Raw genomic sequence first — 10,770 nt, 5'->3', positions numbered from 1 at the left:
TGACTGTGTCTGTGCCTGTTCCCTCATGCTCCTTCACACTAGAAAGTATCCTCCAATCTGAGGTCAGATGGGACTGTCCCCCTTAAAGATAAACAGAGCCCTCAGCTCCCAAAATACATTCCATGATACACCAGATTAGCACATACAAAGAGATGGAATCCAAAAGTAATAAGAAACTTGGGGGAAAGGGGGGCTGATTTCTAGAGGAAAGTGTGTTTCAGAAAGGTGGTCTTTTGTGGGGGATTGATTTTAATTTGGGCTTCTCACAGCAGTGAGAGCTACTCTGCCTTCAGAACAATCACAGCACAGAAAATGTGTCAGCATCCTCAAGGCAGCCCCCAAAATCTGACCAGCTGAATCTTATTGCTTAAAATACAATAATGACAAATGTTGATGGTGATGACGAGCCTCTCCCAGGAATGTGTCGACACCAAACTCTCAGCCAAGCCCTCCCTTCCTATTCACCTGCAAAATCAGACTCAAGTAAATCCCCCTGGCCCCCAAGTCTTCCCTCAATTCCCTAGTTCCATCTCTGTAAGCAGGCTAGAGAGATGTTCCCCCTACTGCAGTGGGAGCCAGACTGCGACTTGGGAATTAAGCCCAGCTCTGCATGGTGCATTTTTGTCTTCTTTGCCTTTGGGGTTAGGACACCGCAGTGAATCCCACAGCTAATGCCAGCTCCCCACTCTAGCCAGGGAAAGAAAGTGGAGAGGGCCTGGATTTATCCATTTGATCAATTAACTGAGGAAGGATTCATTTTTGTAAAACTTGCTTGCCTTAGAGACCCTTCAAGTGAGTTATTTGGGACTCTTTTAAAAAAGGTAGAAGGAGGCCAAGTACAGTGGCTCACACCTGTATTCCAAGCACTTTGGGAGGCCAAGGCAGGCAGATCACGAGGTCAAGGGATCAAGACCATCCTGACCAACATAGTGAAACCTCATCTCTACTAAAATTACAAAAATTAGCTGGGTTTGGTGGCGCATGCCTATAATCCCAGATACTCAGGAGGCTGAGGCAGGAGAATTGCTTGAGCCCTGGAGGCAGAGGTTGTAGTGATCAGAGATCATGCCACTGCACTCCAGCCTGGCAACAGAGCAAGACTCCATCTCAAAAAAGAGGTGGAAGGAAAGACACCTGAGGGCCGTGACACTATCCAGCCACTGTGACCACACATCACCTTGCTTGCACTCGCTGGACGCAGCAGAGGGAGGCAGGACCCGTGGCATCTGTGGCGCTGCCGAAGCCTCCTCTGCCAATTCTAAGCAGGGCCCATGTTGGGGCCATGGCTCATCCAAGCTTGTCACCAAAGATCCAAGCAAGCTTCTCTCTGGAATCTCACTTTCACCTCGTGTCCCAAGTGGTTATGAACACCCCTGGGAGCTGGTACCAAGGGCCAGGTGCAGCCAAGAAAGACAGATGGGTTCACAGCACATTTTCAGTTACAGGGAACAGAGCACAGGCCTCCAAGTGTCCACAGAGCAGCATGCGAATTGCAGTGATGGGTAGAGTAAAACCTCTGCGGGGAGCACAGTATTCCCGGCAAACACAGGGAACTGCAGGCCCCAGGCTGTAGAATACACCCAAGCATCAGGCACTTGTCTGGTAAACAGTAAGCGTGTAAGATCAGTTACCTTGAGAGGGCCCTCGGGGCTCCAGATGTGTGGTTTGTGTGGGACATGGCTACTACTCATTATCTTCAGAGGAAAGCAGGGCTTGGGGCTGGCACACGATGGACAGATGCACACAGGCCACCCAGAAAGTCACTGTGTACAAACATCACTTTGTTCAACGTGGATTTTGTTTTTATGGAAGCCAAATGCAGACCGTAGCCTACCTTACAGCCTTGAATTTGTCTGCTTTTGGAGATATATATCCAAACAGATAGACAGACAAACAGATACATTTTTTCCCTTTCTTACCATAATGTCAGTGCCTCGTCTGAATATCATCATCAGTTAAGAGTCAAGGGAAGAACCAAATGCGTCACATAAACAGAGCTGGACGGGGAGTGTTAGTTTCTACTGTTTTCTGTCTCCATTCAGATCATTCCTATCAAAGCCCAGCTGGTTACCTGAGGCCAAGAGGCAGACACAGGGATCCCACAGGCCTTCCGGACAGCTGCTTCCACCTCCTACCTGGGCCACTTGGACTCTTTACACAGAAAAGTGAGTTGCCCCACTCAGAAGGGTTGCCGGCAGAAACGGTATGAAAATCACAGGTAACCGAGGGATTTCTTCCAAGAGATCCATTTAAAATAAACCACCACCACCACCAAAAACACAAAACAAGCAAAAAAATGCTTATTCAAAATCCAAGACAAAATGTCGTGTGAGAGCCAGGCCATGGGGTTGCCATTTCTCAGGCCACACAGCTTTCCCAGTCCTTTTGCTCACATGGAACTTTGAGATGGGAAGCCCTGTAAAATGTGTGCTCGGGACGGAGGCTGGTACTGGTCACCTGTCGGTCCAGACCAAAGGGCAAAGAGGCAGAAAGCTGCAGCTCTGTCCACCGCCATGGCTTAGGGCCTCCTGCTCACAGAGGCTCCGAAGAGCCCCACCTCAGCCTTCACACAAAACAACTCCTCCTGGCTCAACTACATCCAGGCTGGAATGCAGCGGCACGATCTTTGCTCACTGCAACCTCCGCCTCTTGGGGTGAAGCAATTCTCTGCCTCAGACTCCCAAGTAGCTGGGACTACAGGCACCCACCACCATGCCCAGCTAATTTTTTTTTTTTTTTGTATTTTTAATACAGACAGGGTTTCACCATGTTGGTCAAGATGGTTTTGAACTCCTTACCTCAAGTGATCCAAAATGCTGGGATTACAGGTGTGAGCCACCGCTTCTGCCCCAAGCTCCATTAAAAAAAATAATAATTTCAACTTTATAGATTCAGGGGGTACATATGCAGGTCTGTTACACGGGTATATTGTGTGATACATGAGTATATACGCATGAGGCTTGGAGTACAAATGATCTCATCACTCGGGCAGTGAGCATAGTTACAATAGGCAGTTTTTCAGCCCTTTCCACCCTCCTTCTCTCTTCCCCCAAGTAGCCACAGTGTATATTATTCCCGTCTTTATATCCATGTGGACCCAAGGCTTAGCTCCCACTTACACATGAGAACATGTGGTATTTGGTTCTCTGTTCCTATGTTAATTTGCTTATGATTGTGGTCTCCAGCTCCATGCATGTTGCTGCAAGGGGCATGATTTCATTCTTTTCATGGCTACATAGTGTTCCATGGTGTATAGGAACCACATTTCCTTTATCCAATCCACCATTGATGGCCACCTAGTTGATTCCATGTCTTTGCTACTGCAAATAGTGCTGTGACGAACACGCAACTGTGCATGTCTCTTTGGTGGAACAATTATTTCCCTTTGGGTGTATGCCCAGTAAAGGGATTGCTGGGTGGAATGGTAGTTCTGTTTTAAATTATTTGAGAAATCTTCAAACTGCTTTCTGCATTAATTTTTCCATGAACTAATTTACATCCTTGCCAACAATGTGTAAGTGTTCCCTTTTCTGTGCAGCCTCACCAGTAGCTTCTATTATTTAAATTTTTAGTAATGGCCATTCTGTAGCCAAGCTCTTTGAAGGCCACTGCGGAGAAGAGCTACAAATATCCCTTTTCCAGAAGCGAATTCTGGCCTGCCCACTGGTAGAGTTCTGGTTTCCATCTGTCTTTCATTGTTTGTTTTTCAAAGAAAAACCAAAGGTAAAGTGGTATGATCTTCCACACTTGAACCAGTCTGTAGCCACCAGAGCCTGCTGGGAAGGGGCCCGTCAAGGATGCATGGATCTTGTAACCTGGAATTTGAGAGATCAACAAGCACCATAGCAACCTACCATACAACTGCCCATCAGCTCTCTCCTTTTTCAGAATTAGCTCAATTCTGGCTCTGCAGACACTGGCAGCCACAGGTGACAAACCCTGGGCCTCTGTGGGCTTCCCTTATCACCCAGGGCCCTAACGGGCTGCCTGTCCTAGGCTGAGACACAGCAACTTTCTCTTAAACTGAAATTAAGCATAAATCCACTTCACCAATAATCATCTCAGGGCACAGTCCCTGACTCCTTCCTCAAGGCTTTTAAAACACACATCTCTCTGACCCAAACAGGTAGGTGAGGCCTGACTTTAAATGGGGGAAATGGGGATGAAGTGGTATCAGGAATGAACCCCAAATGCTTTTGTGTGGGGAGAGGCATCCACCTCCCAAACTGTACCTGGAGACGGAGAAAAATGCAGGATAGGAGAGGCGAAAAAAAAGACAAAGCGGCTGCACCACTTTCTCTGAAAGTCATGGAAAGCTACTCTCATGTTTGTTTCCTGGCCCGGCTGCTTTGCCAAGGTCTTGGGTGCAGGAAGGGCAGCCTCTGGCTGGGGAGCTGCTGCTCTGGAGATGGGAGAGTCCTGCTCATCCATGGTGCTCAGCAGCAGGCACTGGGGGGCCATGGCAGGTGCAGTGCCAGACTCTCAAGCTTGCTCCTTGCAGGGGCCTTCCTCCTCATCATCAGGAGACTGCCCAGGGCAGTCACAGAAGTCCAGGGAGCCATCCAGGGCATCCCCGATGAGCGCGTTAAATGCTTTGGGGCCACTGTCATGTTGGCCCTAGTTGCACGCACACACACATTTTGGTGCCTGGGTCACCTGTGAAGCTGTGATGTCTCCAGGCATCTTCTCTTTGCTTGGGGGGAAGGGGAGCAGGGAAGGGTGGGGATACTCTGTCACACTCAGAGCTGTACTCTTTCAGCAGCTCCACCTTATATCCTAAATTTTTCCCTGGAAGGCCCCTGGGTCCAATTCCTCCAGGCTGGCCACAGAGCCACAGGGCTCCATTCCCGGGTCTTAGGTGGCCGCTGGGTCAGCTGGTGTCAGAGGCCCCAGGGTCAGATGCTTGGGGGTCTTGTGCTGCTTCTGCTGGGCCCAGACAAGGGGCTGCTCTGGGCTCCCTGGGAACCCCAGGGGCACTGCCACCTGCAGAGCCACATGCCATAGCTGGAAGTCACTATATGGTCGGGGAAGAGTTAGAAGTCGGGAAACCACTCCCTCATAACAAGGTAGTAAATAGTTTGGCAAAAACCCTGAAAATAAAATGGCAGTGCTGAGTAATCATGTGCTTCTACAGGTGACTGGATTGATTTCTTGTTGCTCCTGCCTGGTCTGAAGGCGGTGCTCGGCTCAGCGCTGGCAGCAGACAAAGCAGCAGCTCAGGAGAATGCTGAATGATGGTGGCCCATGCCAGCTAGAGCCACCAGAGCCACAGCAGTGCCCTGTGTCACAGATATAGCGTGGTGTGGTCGTTGGTACCACACAGGCTTATCCCACGGGGTTTTACCCCTGACTGACAGGGGCTGGGCAGCACCTGGAGGACCAGGAACACCACACACGACGCCCCTCCACACACAGACCGCCCCAAGTCTCTCCTCTGCAAGCCCCTCCTGCTCCTGCACCTCCATCACAGCACGGCCACCTCCTCCTCCTTCCTCTCCTCCTCTACCCACCAGGACAGTGATCTTAAAGAGGTTTCTTGGCCTTGGCAATTGTGTGGGCTCCACATGTGCTGATGTGTGACACACTGGCATGCTTGGCAACATGTCACTGCCACTTTTGACTACACAGGATCCTCTCTGTGCCCAGAGCAAACACGTGCAGGGGAAGGCCAGCACTGATGGCCTCAACTTCCCTGGAGGCCCCTCTCCACATGGCTCCTGCTCACCCAGCCTGTGCTCCCCGCAAGCTGATGTCCTGCTTGGAGGTGATCCTGCTGGCCCTGTTGCCCGACAACGGGCTCATGTGTCTGGAGGAGAGAAGATAAATCTCCATTCCTCGTGCTCCTGAGAAGCTGGCATTTTCTTCCTCCCATGTAATAATACCAACATGTATACACTATTCCTATGCATAGACATTTCCCCATTTAGTTTCCTCTCCCCTCCAGAGTAGTTAATAATCTAGCAGTACAGATAAGAAAACAGGTTCAGAGAGGCTTATTAGTTTACCCACATCCTACGCCCAGCAGATGGTAGGTCTGGGGTTGACTCCTCATTTGCCTGGCTTCAAAGCCCACGCTCTCTGTGCCCCACCTCACATCCTGCTACGACTATGTCCGAAGCGATGAAAAGCCCATCAGCTCTGACCTTTGACGTCTCTCCAGCCCCATCAGCATCACCCATTCCCTGCCTCCCTGCACCTCCCTGCAAGACGACTGCTCTCAGAGAGCTCCTGGTCATGGCATCGCTGTAACCTCCCACAGTGATCAAACTAGAATCCAAGCTCCTTATGGAAATGGAGGGTGCTCCACCCCTGCCTCCACTCCCAGCCTCATGCCTCTTCACCACTCTCCTCCTCATCCCCTCCCCTGCTCAGAAACCCTGATGGTCACCCAACAAGCCATGTGCCTCCAGCCTCTGTCTCTGGACACTATGGCACCCTCAGACAGGAAGCCCTTCCCAACCTCCCCTTCACCCTTTTCAGAAAGTCTTCCTGATTTTTCCTTGTCCCTACCTCCCTTGGGTCTGGCGCTGCTGCCCCGCCCTCGGGTCTGAGGCAGGAGTCCTCCTCCTCTCTCTGCTTACCTCTGTCCTAGTCCTGCTCAGGTGCTCAGGTGCAATGGATGTGTCCATCTGGGCAATTGACTGTGCTCCTCGAAGAGGGATGTCTTGTCTTATGTATCCTGGCATCTCCAGTGATCAAGCAAAGCATGGGCTGTAATAAGCACGCAGTGAGTGGAGGAGTAAACATGGAGTAGGACTGGAGGGAAATGTGCTGAGATAAGAAAGACCCTTCCAGAGGAATGGCTCTCAAAGAGTGGTCCCTAAGCCAGAACACCAAAATCACCTGGGAATTTACGAGACATGTAAAAGCTAGGCCCTACCACAGACCCACTGAGTCAGCTATCCTGGGACAGGGCCCAACAAACAGCATTTTTTTTTTTTTTTTTTTTGAGATAGGATCTTTCTCTGTTGCCGGAGCTGAAGTGCAATGACATGATCACTGCTCACTGCAGCCTTGATCTTTCAAGCTCAAGGGATCCTCCCAGCCCAGCCTCCAAAGTAGCTGGGACCACAGGCACACACCACAAACCCAGCTAATGTTATTATTATTTGTAGAGATGGCGATCTCACTGTGTTGCTCAGGCAGGTCTCAAACTCCTAGGCTAAAGTGATCTGCTCACCCCTTGGCCTCCCAAAGTGCTGGGATTACAGGCACAAGCCACCACACCCAGCTGGCAACCTGCATTCAAACACATCTTCCAGGTCTTCTGATGCCTGCTGAAAACTTGAGAATGGGTATGATAAAGCCATCTCTACACCAGTATTAAAACCGCCATTGCAAAATTATAACTGAGACAGTGAAAGAGATCTGACCCAACCAACTCCACCTTGCTTTTAACCTCTAAGCTGTCCTTATTCCTTCCTGAGTGTAGGCTGAACTAACTTTGGGAAGAACTTAGTTTATAGTTTGAAACAAAGATGATAACAGTATTTCCCCAAAACAAATCCCTTTTTTGCCTAAAGACTAGACTGCCTTTATAAAACTAACAAACTTGCCAAAAGATTAGTAATTGTGGTTTAGGAGTCATGCAGCTGGAGCCTGCAAGATTCCAAACCTCCCCAAATTGTTCCTGGGGTTAATATCACTATTGTAAAACCTCAGATCAGTGCTTGAGATATATTGCAGACTCTAAGGTCCACGGATCAACTGGTTCCACCCAGGTGGATAAACTAGCTCATCTGGTCTTGCGGCCCACACTCAGAAACTGACAAGAAAACAGGAGGGGTTTCATCTCCAACACAACTGATGAGCACTCCCAACTCAATGCTTTCCCCTGCACCCACCAAATTATCCTTTAAAACTCTGCGTGAATCACTCTTTCTTTATGGCAATTCCCCTGTCTTCATAAATGGACTCTGTCTACACGGCAGGCAAAGTGAACCTATTGAGCAGTTATAGCATCTCTCTGAAAAGTCACTAACATCTTTCTTTTCTTTCTTTCTCTCTTTTCTATTTTCTTTTTTCCTTCCTTTCTTCCTTTCTTTTCTTTCTTTTTTTACGAACTTTCGCTCCTATTGCCCAAGCAGGAGTGCAGTGGCGCAATCTTGCCTCATTGCAAGCTCCGCCTCCCTGGTTCAAGCAATTCTCCTGCCTCAGCCTCCCGACTAGCTGGGATTAAAGGTGCGTGCCACCACCCCTGACTAATTTTTTGTATTTTCAGTAGAAACGGGGTTTCACCATGTTAGTCGGGCTTGCCTCGAACTCCTGACCTCAGGTGATCCGCCCACCTCGGCCTCCCAAAGTTCTGGGATTACGTGCGTGAGCCACCGCGCCCAGCCTCAGCCACTAACATTTTGACTGACTCTTCTGGCACCATGATTAACCGCGACATGCACTATCTGGTGCAATTTTCACAACCCCGTGAGGTAGCTCTCATTAGTGTTCCCAACTCACAGACAAAAGAGACAGAGTTTAAGAGGTTTAGCCACGCTACGAGGCTGCTGGGAGCCGGGCAGTCTGGCCGCAGGAGGCGGACTTCACAGTGGCGGCATCCCCTGAGTTTAAGGAGTCTTGGGGGCGCGGTGTCAGCTCTGCTGTTTCATCATTGGGCAACTCATTTTAGCCTCTTCGGATTTGAGTTCCTCAACTGAGACCACCACCAGAAGGAATTTAGGTTGAAATGAACACGCTGGAAAGCTTTCAAGAATGGCACGTGTAAAATGTTCTTTGCGTGTCCGCCCCCGACACCGAGGCGCAGGAGTAACCCTGCTTCCTTCCCGTCCTCGCCCCACCACGCGCTGCGCATTCTTCTCGCCCCCTCCAGTGGCAGAGCCCAGATTGCAGTTACTTAGGTCTAAAAAATAAGGAAAGGCTGCCCCCTGCTGCCCACGTGGATGAGTGAGCCCAACTTGATACCTGCCTAACTGGTCTTCCGGGCTTTTGTGGAAAAAAAATGCCGCATGTGCGCTTGGGTATACCGTCCAGAGAGGCAACACTGGACAAACTCCATCGGAATTTTTAAAAACCATGATGCCAAGACAGAGTGGCATTATTGCTCATAAGGCAGTCAGGATGAGGGCCCCCACTAGGTGATTGAAAGACGCTTAGAGGATGAATTGTTGATAGGTAAACGGGGTGAGTGAACCAGGAAAACATGCAGAAATAGATCAAAATAAACTATGTACTTCAATTAGGAAAGGTACTGGGAAGAGGCTTTGACACATTCCAATGGATGAAAGCAATCGACTTTTTTTGTTTTGTTTTGTTTTGTTGTTTTGAGATGGAGTCTCACTCTGTCGCCCAGGCTGGAGTGAGATGGCATGATCTTGGCTCACTGCAACCTCCACCTCTTGGGTTCAAGTGATTCTACTGCCTCAGCCTCCCAAGTAGCTGACTGGGATTACAAGCATCTGCCATCATGCCCAGCTAATTTTTTTTTTTTTTTGGACTTTTATTGGAGTTGGGGTTTCGCCATATTGGCCAGGCTGGTCTCGAACTCCTGACCTCAGGCGATCTGTCCTGCTTGGCCTTCCAAAGTGCTGGGATTACAGGCGTGAGCCACTGCACTCAGTTTACTACACTCATTCGTAATAGGTCATCAGTCTTGTCAGTTTCTGTTGTATATTTACAGTGTTTCTGCATCTAAAGTCAAGTAAATACAAAAGGGTATTTCTTTTCCCCACTCTGTTAGACAAAGCTGACATTTAGTTATGCTATTCTGTGACTTCCTCTTTTCTGATTCATAATGTATCATGGAGAACTTTCCATAGCAATACAAAATATTTTCATTCTTTTTTAGCGTTGAATATTACTCCATTATGTGAACGTATCACAGTTTATTTATCCAGGACTTTACTGATAGGCATATAATTCAACTTTCAGTCAAATTAGTGAAACGGGTATTTTGATGAATTTTTTTTTAATTTTACATTTATTATTGTGATTTGTTTTCCTGATAGGTACTGTTTGGATTTATTTTTCTCTGAACAATTTGCTCGTTGCCCATTTTTGTTGGGCTGCTTATTTTCTTATTGATTTCTAGGAGTTCACCATATGTTGAGGAGATTAGCCCTGATGGCGAGAACTGCGAATATTTTTCCCAGATTGTCATGTATATTTTGATTCTGTTTATATTTTATCATGCAAGTATGTCATCATTATGCAATGAAGCTTGTCTTTTTTTCTTTTTCTGGATTTTAAGTCATAGCTTGAAATCCTTTGAGTGATGAACGCCCTCTGGGTAGGGCCAGGTAGTGACAATGGGGGCCGTGGCTTCTCGACAGGGAGGTGCCCCAACATGACGACAGCTTGGAGAGGGGTGGGTACTGGGGAAGACCAGCCCCTTCAGCAAACAGCCTTACAAAGACACCCAGCTCTAAGGAGCTCAGAACATCCTGAGGACAGTGCCTGGAAGTGAGGAGGAAGCCCCTGGCCTGGGCCATACCCCACCATCAACTTGCACAATGGGGGTGATGTCACCCACCCCCCACTCCTCTCAAAGGAGCAGCTGCTCTGGTGGTTTCTCCCAGGCTCTGGGGGGCGGACTCATGGGAGGGGCTGTTTTTGTACAAAGCTGTAACATTGTGGGGACAGGGGGGCCACAATGATTCAATTCTATGGGAAACCTTTACAAAAACCTCACTGGTGGTTCCAGCTCCCAGAGTTCCTCTTCCTTCTTCCTGGGTCACAGGTCTTAATGCAATTTGGTTCAGAATGCCTCTGCCTCCCTCCTGACCACATGTCAGACCAAGACCGTGGACAAGGATGGTT

Source organism: Sapajus apella, unplaced genomic scaffold, assembly GCF_009761245.1.
Source record: "Sapajus apella isolate SASKATOON/1434 unplaced genomic scaffold, GSC_monkey_1.0 scaffold56, whole genome shotgun sequence".
NCBI classification, from domain to species: Eukaryota; Metazoa; Chordata; class Mammalia; order Primates; family Cebidae; genus Sapajus; species Sapajus apella.
Note: the sequence above shows the minus strand (reverse complement) of the source record.